Source organism: Neofelis nebulosa, chromosome 4 (assembly GCF_028018385.1).
Source record: "Neofelis nebulosa isolate mNeoNeb1 chromosome 4, mNeoNeb1.pri, whole genome shotgun sequence".
Classification (NCBI taxonomy): Eukaryota; Metazoa; Chordata; class Mammalia; order Carnivora; family Felidae; genus Neofelis; species Neofelis nebulosa.
This window is the reverse complement of record NC_080785.1, coordinates 32,301,203-32,311,978: the sequence shown is the minus strand read 5'-3', so window position 1 is coordinate 32,311,978 and position 10,776 is coordinate 32,301,203.

The following is a 10,776-nucleotide window of genomic DNA, read 5'->3' as shown; positions in this document are numbered from 1 at the left end:
TGAAGAAACAATAAAACATATTTCAGAGCCTAAAATTTGTTTTGTTAATCTTTCCTAAATTGATGATTCACATCTGGTTCTATTATCTTAAACCCATAAAAAAGTTAAAAAATAAATAAATGTATGTATGTATGTATGTATGTATGTATGTATGTATGTATAGGCTCGTGTTTAGGAAAGTAAAAACAATATTCTCAAATTCATGTTCTTTGTTATGGAGCCTGTTTCTTGAAATAAAGAAAGAATAAATCTTTCTTTTTCTTTCCTTTTCTTTCCTTCTCTTCTCCTTTTCTTCTCTGTTCTTTTTTTCTTTTCTTCTGTTCTATTCTTCTCTTTTCTTCTCAAATTTCCATCTGGAAGTTGTACCTTTTCCCCTAGCTTTGCTAATTACAGGATGCTATAGGAGGAGGTGGGGAGAAGAAAATGGGAGTGCAATCTCAAAGGCCCTTCTTGAATAGTACCATCCTGAGGAGGTATTGGCATTCTGGCTTCAGCAGGTTTTCAAAACTGACACATTCTTTCATAAGGTGCTTTGGTTTGGTAAAGTCTGGTTTCCAGGGAAATAGCTTCTGAGATGATGATTTGAGTTCAGGGAATTTACTGAGGAGTGTTGTTGGGGCCATTACCTACAAGGGAGTGAAGGAAACAAGGCAGTATAGAAATCAGTAAAACTGGGATATGGTCGCAACAGAGGCCTCAGGTGGTGCCGTAGGGGGAAACATAGAGCTGGCATGAACTCTAAGAATTGTCCAGGATTGAGGTAGGGGGTGTTGTTCCCTCACATTTCCAGTATTGTCCAGTCATTGACAAATCCACACACAGCAATGGTGTGTAAACTTAGGTGAGGCAGCTCTGCTTTGCAGACAATAATTCCTAAGAGGCAGTCTCCTGTGAACTGTCAACAGTCACACTTCTGGAAGCTGGGAAAAGAATATTCAGGTTATAAAAAGGAGATATTTTTGACATAATATAGCATCTGCAACAATTAATTCATTGTAGTCTTTAGCTACATTTGTTTTGTAGAGCAATGCATGTGGAAACCCTTATATATTTTCTTTTAATACCTACTACTTTTAGTTATGTATTTATTTGATATACTAAATTTCTATTTCGTCTGCTCTTATTGTAGCTTCAGCACAGAAAAGACACAGTCAAAAAATAGTTTACAGTGACAACATACAGTTTCTTAATTTGTGATAACAATCAGATGTTGATATATTATAATCAATGTATTTTATGTATTTTTGTGCCAGACATGTTCCTGTGAGAGATAGTAAAGCTGAGAGCAAAGAAATTAGGAATACTCAATGAGACAGCAGATACACTTACTTGAAGGCAATGGGAAAATTATGATGGAGGAAGTGACTTTTGTGTTAACTAGAGAAGTGGAAAGAAATTCTAAGGAAAGGGCAGAGCACACAGCTAAACACCAAAGCAGCAAAGAGAATGACTTCCTTCGGAGGATGGCAAGCAATATATCTTATTAATATCAGATGGTAAAGATTATAAGAAAAATTTAAAAGTTGAGAGAACACAGGTGTTTATGAAATTTAAAAAAGAGTTAAAAAGAACTAAGAACTGTTCAAATTTAAACAATGTGAAATCTCCCAGCTACTAAAAACTGTAAGAAAATATAGAGAAGAATATTCATCAGAGAAAACAGAGTGAAACGAGAGGTTCAAAAACTGAAAATTCAAACTGACTGTGGTTATAAGAAATTAATTATCAGTTTGTAAAATATGTTTATTTAAAAATTTATGTATTCATTATGTTTTTGTAGAGTGTGGATGGAGGGCCCACAGCTTCTCTGGTCCAGTCTCCTCACCTTTCCTCCACCTCTCTTCTTATCACTATGGAAAGAGTTTTGTTGAATGTGGTTCAGAAATCTCTTCCCCATTAAAAAAATTAAGTGTAAATATAATGTAGGTATCAGATCCTTCGCTAGGTTTGATTAAACATCTGTCTAATTTATAATATCTAACTTGCAAATAGGATTCAATCTGTTTCCAATGTTCAATAATCTTCTTAATTAAAACAGATGAAATATGGTATTTTACCAAAGGAAAAATCATAATATTGATTGAAAATAACCTCATTATTTAGTATTATGTTTCAATTTCTGCTACTTTAAGATGAGGGCATTTGACTAATGGATCAATATAGACTTATTCAGATTTATATAATAATTAATGCATTTTTGATATTATAAAAGTAAAACTTGGGTAGATTTGTAGGAGTACCAAAGTGATTTTTGAATGTTATAATTAAATTACATCTATTCACATCAATTATTTAAATTATTCTTCTTTCTTAATTAGCTAAATGTTACATGGCTCTAATTCAGTAAATTGTGGGCTAATGGAATGGCACAATGAATTACATTGTACATTCAGGTATCAGTCTGAATATTTTAATGGACAAGTCTACATTCTCCAAAGTGCTACAATAGAAAAAAAAAAGATGTATTAAGCCTGATCTGAAAAGCTCAACATGACTCCTTTTGATATCCAAGACTATGGCATGATTTTATTGTCCAGTGAAAGCCTGAAACTTCTCTTGTTTATTGTTTTTTTATTTTTTTTTTTATTTTTGGAGAGTCTAAGCATAAATATATAGAATACGTCATTATCTGTCATGGAGAGACAATCAAGTATACTGGTTAAAAGCATTTTAATAATATTAAGACTCATCTGTACATCTCTCAAGTAAATATTGTCCTTTCTGACATTTCCTCTCCCTGACACACACACACTTTGATGAATCCATATTCTGTCTTCTGCACTAAAAGTAGGAAACAAATATTCTTTTAAATCACTTCTGTATAATCTCATCAGAAGTTGTATCTCATCTTTCTGTATCCTCATTTGTGTCCTTCTCTGCTGTGACCCATGGCCCAATTTGCTCGAGTTGTCCCTGGGACAGAAGCATCTGTCTCACTTTCTGCAGAGGACAAAAAGAAAGTGATCTAAAGAAATCACATTTTACTCCACTTACCTCTACTTTTTTCTCCATCCACAATGTTACTATGCAATATTATGTGTGTGAGTGAGAAGGCTATTATAAGTCAACAGTATTAAAACTTAATCATGCAATAATTATGCCATAGTGCAAAAATATAAATACTGTATCTGTTTGTTTCTTAAAACCCTGTTAAACTGCTTGATGCAACTATTCTCCAGGCTGGGATGAAATCCATGTTCAGTTGTAAAATTGGATGAAGTGTGAAAAACTTTCTAGAATCCGAGTTATAACCCCAGAGGGGAGACTTTCCTTTAGTTTATCACACAAATCCCAAGTGATATGCTCATTGATCCAGGCTACCTTGAAGATGGCTTCTCTACTGCCTTTTCCCAGCTTTAAATCCAGTAATCTTCTCAGGGCTGACTTTTAGAGCACCTTGAGCACAGCCAAGCATCAGGCAACACCACATGGTCATCCCCAGGAACTCATGAGGGTGTGTGGTCCCCGAAAACTTCATCCTCTTCCCAGTACCTAGTACACCCTTCCCCCTGCTTATACAAATTACCACCTAACTTTGCCTTTTATTAAGACATTAAAGTTCTTTTAAGGACATTACTAGGCCCTTGAGGAAAGCAGATTGAAAATCACATCTTACTCGTTACATACACCTATAGCATTAGGAACTAATCATAAATTAATTTCTCAGTAATTATCTCACTGCATATGACTTAGCTTTATTTATTGCCTTGAATGGAGGAAGAAGAAGGCAATATAGGTTGAGAGGGGATTGAATCTTACATATTATGCCATTTTCATTGAATAAAGACTTGCACAATAAGTATAAAATTGTAATAGTGATATTTATTATAAGAGAAGGAATTGAAGAAGGGTAGCAGTGCAGTGTAATAAAATAAATACTATCTTTGAAATCTCAGATGTGGATTGGAAGGCCAAATGAGACATTTTCTGAACACCTGCACTTGACAAGATGTTTTATATTTCTTATACTTGTTCATCTATAAACAAGGATATGTTAGTTTGCTATGGCTGCAACCATAAGAAAAATACCACATTACTGCAAAAAAAAAATACTGAAAAGAAGCAATCTCTCAATTCCTATTTTATGCACTAAAAATGTTATTTAATGATCTGAAAGGAGAAAATTAATAAATTTTGAGCATTTGGGTTTTTTTTCCATTAAAAAATACATCTAACTCCAACAGAATTTGAGGAAGCCTATTTTTTATTACAATAAATAAAAAATGTTATTTAGCCAGTAGATAATCAAAGGCACTAAAAATAAAAATATCAAATAAAAATCCTCCAGCCTTTATTTGAGTTCCTTTCTCCTCATTGCATGTTTAAAAGTGATTCTTAACATTTTAAAGATAAAACTTGAGAATCTGTTTGTATAATCTTTTTATTGGAAACTTAATGAAAGATTCCAATCTCAGAAGACTTTAATTATGTGTTGCACTTGTTTAATGATAGAGTTGAAAGAGTAGGTAAAGTTGAACGTCTAGGGCACTTAACTCACTCTGTGGTGTTACATTTAAACAAAGTGAAAAGGCTACTACATTCAAGATACTTTACTAAAATGGAGAACTGGATGTGCTAAGTATATAAATCTATTTTTTCTATATTTTCTGCTTTTAGGAATATATGGAAATATTAGTGTTTGTACTTTTTTTGTTATATGGCCATTTATAATTAACGTTATTCCTTTGATTATTTTACATAAATATAGTAACATGTCACCACTTGTTATTAGGTAACCATATGTGTTGAGTAGCAGTTTATTTCTCTGTGTTGCTTTAGTTGATTTTTCTCCTTAATGGAAGTTTTACAAATAGTAACATTTAATTTTCTCCCATCTGTTTTGTATATTCAGAACATACTAAAACCAAGTTGATTACTTCCTAAAATAATCACCACCAATCTTTGACAGTACAAGGGTTTATTAGTGTACAAAGTAATGATCTACTGGGGAATGTCAAATAAATCTTGTTACTAGTCAGATTTATGGGAGAAGAGTCAACAAGAAAATAAGTCAAGGAGTAGAAATAATGTTTTAAGTGGAGAAGAAAGATGTGAATCATTCCTTGTCTTTGGAGGTCAATAGTAAAACTGTTGGTTAACCCTGCATGCAATTTTGAGTGAAGTATAAAGCCTACCATTCACTGTGTCTCCAGTGATTCCAATTAATGGAATCTTGGAAAATGCTGTTTCAGTGATAAAAGGGGGTGAGGGGAGCCTGGATGGCTCAGCCAGTTGAACATCCAGCTCCTGGTATCTGCTCAGGCCGTGGTCTCACTATCGTGGGATCAAGCCCTGTGTAGGGCTCTTCACTAAGCATAGAGACTGCTTGGGATTCTCTCTCTCCCTCTCTCTCTGCGCCTCTTTACTCTCCCTCTCAAAATAATAAACATAAAAAATAGGGCAAATAAAAAACTACCAAATTTCTCTTTGAAAATAATCTCATTTATGTATGGTGGTACATGAATGCACTGATTACGTGTATTTATTTTCTTACTGCTATAAGAAACACTTTTGTCCTTTAAAAAAAAAAACATTTATTTATTTTGAGGGAAGGAGCACAAGTGGGTCAGGGGAAGAGGAGGGGGAGGAAGAGATTCCCAAGTGAGCTCCACTCTCAGCACAAAGCCCGATATGGGGCTTGATCCCATGAACCAAATTGTGAGATCTTGATCTGAGCCGGAAGCAGGATTCAGATGCCTAACTGACTGAGCCACCCAAGTGCTCTCAGCCCTCAAAATTCTTAACGATTCTTCCATTGGTATATGTCTGTTGATGAAACCAACTAACTGATTAACTAAAACCAATAATACAGAGAATTCAATTCAGTAGAATCAGGTTAAATGCTAAAACATACAGCAGTGCAATTATTGTTTATCTGAATCTTTCCTCAAACTTACTACCCTGTTTCTCACATCTCATATCAGAATTTTTCCAGCCATATTTATATGGCTCTGTGTATTAGGATGTTTCCTGTTTTAACCTTTTCATCATCTTTTCAGCATAACTATAATACTAAAGAAAATATTTTAAATAGAAATCATTATTCAGAAAATAGTACTGGATTGTCAAAACTAATTTTAACTTTAGTAATTTCATTAAAATATATCTTATTTTTATAATCCTAGTTTGCTTTTTTGCATTGTCTTTTCACTTAAGAGATCAAGAAATTTAGGGAAATTAAGACTCTCATTATAATTTACATTATATGTACACAAATATATATTTTAGTATAAAATATTTTATATTTAAAATTGGTTTCCCCATTATTAAGTTGTGTGATTGACTTTAAAATTTTGCAGCATGAGTAGTGCACTATGTGTGTGTGTGTGTGTGTGTGTGTACAAATTCGTAATATAAATGAGTAAATTTAAGGGTGACCAATTATCATTGTAAGTATCATGTTGTTATAATACCATGTTGTTATCAAATTAGCCTAATGAATTTTCAAACAGTTTTGATTAGGATACTTGTGGTGTTTTCATACACATTTGTTTATCAGTGGTATGACAAAACCAGCTGTCTTTCCACGATGGTATCTAAGAACTCAGCAAGATGGTAGTTCATACCAAAGGTCATATCTCAAAGACCATAGTCTCTTGGTGTTGCATCTTTTCACTTCACAGAGAATCTATCACATATAATTGTCACCATGTGGCCTGTATGTTTTGATTCAAAGAACACTTTATTCATTTCTTACATGACAGAATTGTTTTATAATAATTGTGATTTCTTCTTTCAATTACATGGCTCTTAAAATACAACTTCAGTGAATTTTTGTTGCAGAATGAGTGAAAATGTTTCTATCATAAAATCACTGGGGATTATTCTAGCTTCTTCCCTATACCCCAAGGAATAACTTTTTCCAAGTCATTTAGTTGTACAGTCTAAGATTATAGCATTCACTTATTTATCAAATAATTCTTGAATTTCCACCATGTGCCAGGCATTGCTTTGAGTGCTTGAGATAAGGCAACAAACAAAACTGACAAAAGGAAATTTTCCTATCCTAATAGAATTATATTCTAGAGGAGGAGAGATAAAATATAGAAGGTCTCTCTCTCTCTCTTTCTCTCTCTCTCTCTCTACCTATCAAATCATAATTGATTGGATATTATTAAGTTGTAAGAAGAGAAAAAGGAAATGTTATGTTCTTCACTGAGAAACTGATATTTAAGGGGCGGGGGCGGGGGGGAAGCTTGAGTCATGTACCTCTAAGGGAAGAGCCTTCCAGGCTGGAGAAACTGCAATTGTTAAGTCCTTTTGGATAAGTGTGGCTGGAATATTTGAAGAATGGCTAAAGCAGAGCAAGTAGTAGGACATAATGTCAGCTACAGCAGGGGTCAGGTCATGTAGGACCATATGTATATCATCATTAAAACCATGTTTTATGTTGAGGAGATTGGATGCCACTGGAGAATTCTAAGCAGACGATAATCTAACCTGACACACATTTGTTAAAAAGATTGTTGGAAATCAAGAAAAAAATTAAGAATCTGCTCAAGAAATAAACTGAAATGAACTTAATGATTATAGAGGAATAGGGACAGAAAAGAGTCGGCATTAAGCTATTAGTAAATTTACACTGGCTCCTTCTTAGTGTCAGAACTGTATACTAGCAGTTATACCTGGAATCATGGCTTTAGTGAGAAACAGAGAAGAGATTGGAACAGATGTCTGCAGATAAAATAGAGACTGTTAGTACTATTCGGGAAATTTAGAGCATAGATTTGTGATAGTTCTAATGTTTCACCTCAGGGGTGTTTATTATGGAAAAAAAGAGAATACTCACCTTTATTTCAAATGCATGCAATTTTTCATAAGATTATCCTCTTTATATTTGAGCAGAATTGTAGCATGACTAGGCTAATGACTTATTGTTACATTGTAATAGAGAAGTATAAAGCATTGTATCCAAATCCCTACATCTTCTTGGCCTATTTGTGGGAGAGGAGATGCTGTCAAATGGTGTACTAGAGTGATCATCTATTATACTCTCCAGTAAAGGACTACAAGAGGCTCTTGTTTCAGAAGAGATCTGGTTACCAGCTACTCTTAGAGCACTGTAGAAGGAACTACTCAATTTAAGCATTGATTCATTATTTCTCAAATAGTAGCAATTTTCTAGGAAAAAATCAGTCATAGTCTTTCACTTTAGGAAGAGAGTTTTCTTAGGATTTTTTTCACCCTCCATCCCTCCACTACGAACAGGGCCCTTAACTTCTGCATGGCCTATTTTTAGTTATCAAGCCCTGACCACATTTGGAGCCAGACAAATGTCTGAGTGGTCCTTGAAAAGGAATCTACCACACTGTCCAAATTTCTGATCCGGAAGAATCGTCTAGGAATCTTCTTAAATCCAGATTCCTATATTTCATCTTTAGAAATTTGATTTTGTAGATCTTGAGTGGTACCAAAGACTTCTATTCTAGAAAATTCTGATTAAAGAGATCTATAAACCAGCCTTGGAAAAATGCAGCCTTATAGCCTAAAATTTTGGTAAGATGAAGCCACTTCACTATAATCAAACTTCACCAATTTGATTTCTAAATTGGGCTTGTATTTTGTCATATATTGGGATAGTTCCTTCAACATTTGCTCACATCTCAGGATTAATAGTTCAAGTTTATACTTTTTCATGCCATAACTCCCCATAGTTGGCTTACAGTAGGAAGGAGTTTTAGGAGTAAGCCACTTTCTAGAAACTACAAGGCTCTAATTGGGACACTGTGTTAGAGGAAACTTGTTGAGTTCAATAAACAAGACCCTTTTTCATGGGAAGAGATAAAGTTTTCAAATTGTGAGGCTTTAAAGAGAGGATATTTATGGGGCATAGACATAAATTTATGGACAAGTGAGTCCGCTGAAGATATAGCTATGGTAAAGACATCCTAATTCCCTTTACAGAACACAGCCAAGAAACAGTAACACTAGAGCAGCCAAGAACACACTCTACTGTAACTCTGGTCACACACATTTCAAATCTCTTACTGTTATTTCCCCAATGACCAGTCCTCTCCTCTACCAGGTCTCTGACGCGGTCAGTATTCCCCCACTCAAGGTATGACTCTATTTCACACTGATTTTTTTTTCCCATAACCAGTGCATCACTGCTACATTCTCCCTTTTTCCCTCATAATTTTCTTCTGTCACTTTCCTCTGGTGTGGTCTCTATAGCTAGCCTGGCTGGTTTCAAAAGTTTATCATCAAATTTTAACATAAGTTTGCAAACAAATGGGCTAAATGTTTTCTAGTGATGAAAGCATAGAAAGCAATATCTTAAATACAGTAATTTTATAAATTAAAAATTCTGAGAATAATCAGATTATTTATATTACTTTGTGGGTCTTTTATAGACAACATGACATATTTTAATTGATATCTAAGTTAGATACTATAGAAATACACTATATATCTACCCCTACCCTTAGCACTACTAATAAAAGGTAATTATAAATACAGATAATGCATAAGATACATTTTTAAGAAATTCTTAAAATTAAAATTTGCAAATGAAGTATGCAGTATGCTAATCACATTTGGTTGATTACTAGCAAAGTAGAGATCTTTATTATAATTTTAAATAATTCAGCTAGTCATATTTTGGTTATTGTGTTTTTTAGGTAATTAAAAGTGATACAATATATCTGAATCTTAAGATTTTTATGATGCAGGAAAAATTAAAATCCCATAATATTTTTTTATTAATTTAGAAAGAGAGAAACAGAGAATGAGTAGGGGGAGAGGGGAGGAGGAAGAGTAGAGGGAGAATCCTAAGCAGGCTCCATGCTCAGCATGGAGCCTGACGTAGGGTTCCATCCCAGGACTGTGGGATCATGACTTAAGTAAAAGCAAGAGTTGGCCACTTAACTGACTGAGCTACCCAGCCCCCTGCCCATTTTTAATTTAATTAATTAACTAATAAATTAACTTTTATTATTTTAATTTTATTTTTTGATTATTTGTTTAACGTTCATTCTGATTGAGAGAGAGTATGCATGTGTATGAGTGGGAGAGCGGCAGAGAGAGAAGGGGAGAGGATCTCAAGCTTCTCCATGCTGTCCATGCAGAGCCTGACACGGAGTTCAGTCCCACAAACCTGAGATCATTACCTGAGCAGAAATCAAGAGTTGGACACTTACCGATGGAACCACTCAGGTGCCATTTTTTTTTTTTTTTTTTTTTTTAAGAGAGAGAATGAGTGGAGGAGAGGGGCAGAGAAAGAGATAGAATCCTGAGCAGGAAATTCCATAATAATGTAAATAGCACAATATGTAATTGTGGAAAACTGAAATCTTTAAGAGACCTAATATTTACAACATTTAAGTTTTAATAGTTTTTACCCCACTGTATGAAGTAACATCAACATTTTTTCAAAAGTAAAGCAAGACTTCTAGTTTTAGGTCTGACATATAAAAAGCTTATCATTTGTCCTTCTTGCCTTACAAGAAAAAACTGGACAGACCAAAAAGAGAAAATATTTTACAGAAATTAGTTTACAGGGCAAATTGTCATGCTATAATCTAGAAAGACGGACAAATTCAGAGTCCTAGCTGAGATTTGGAGCAGAGGATAGTGGAACCATAAACTGGTAGGGACACTTAAATGGTGATTTTGACAAATTACTGAAGGCTGAATGTGGACTACCATGAAATTGGAAATTTGAGTTTTAGGTAATACCCTCTTCTGTGGGTTTTAACTCCAAGAACCCTACCAGGTTCTCAAGTAAAGTCTAAGAGAGGAGCCCTCAGAAGGACCTCCTGAGTAATCCTTATGAAA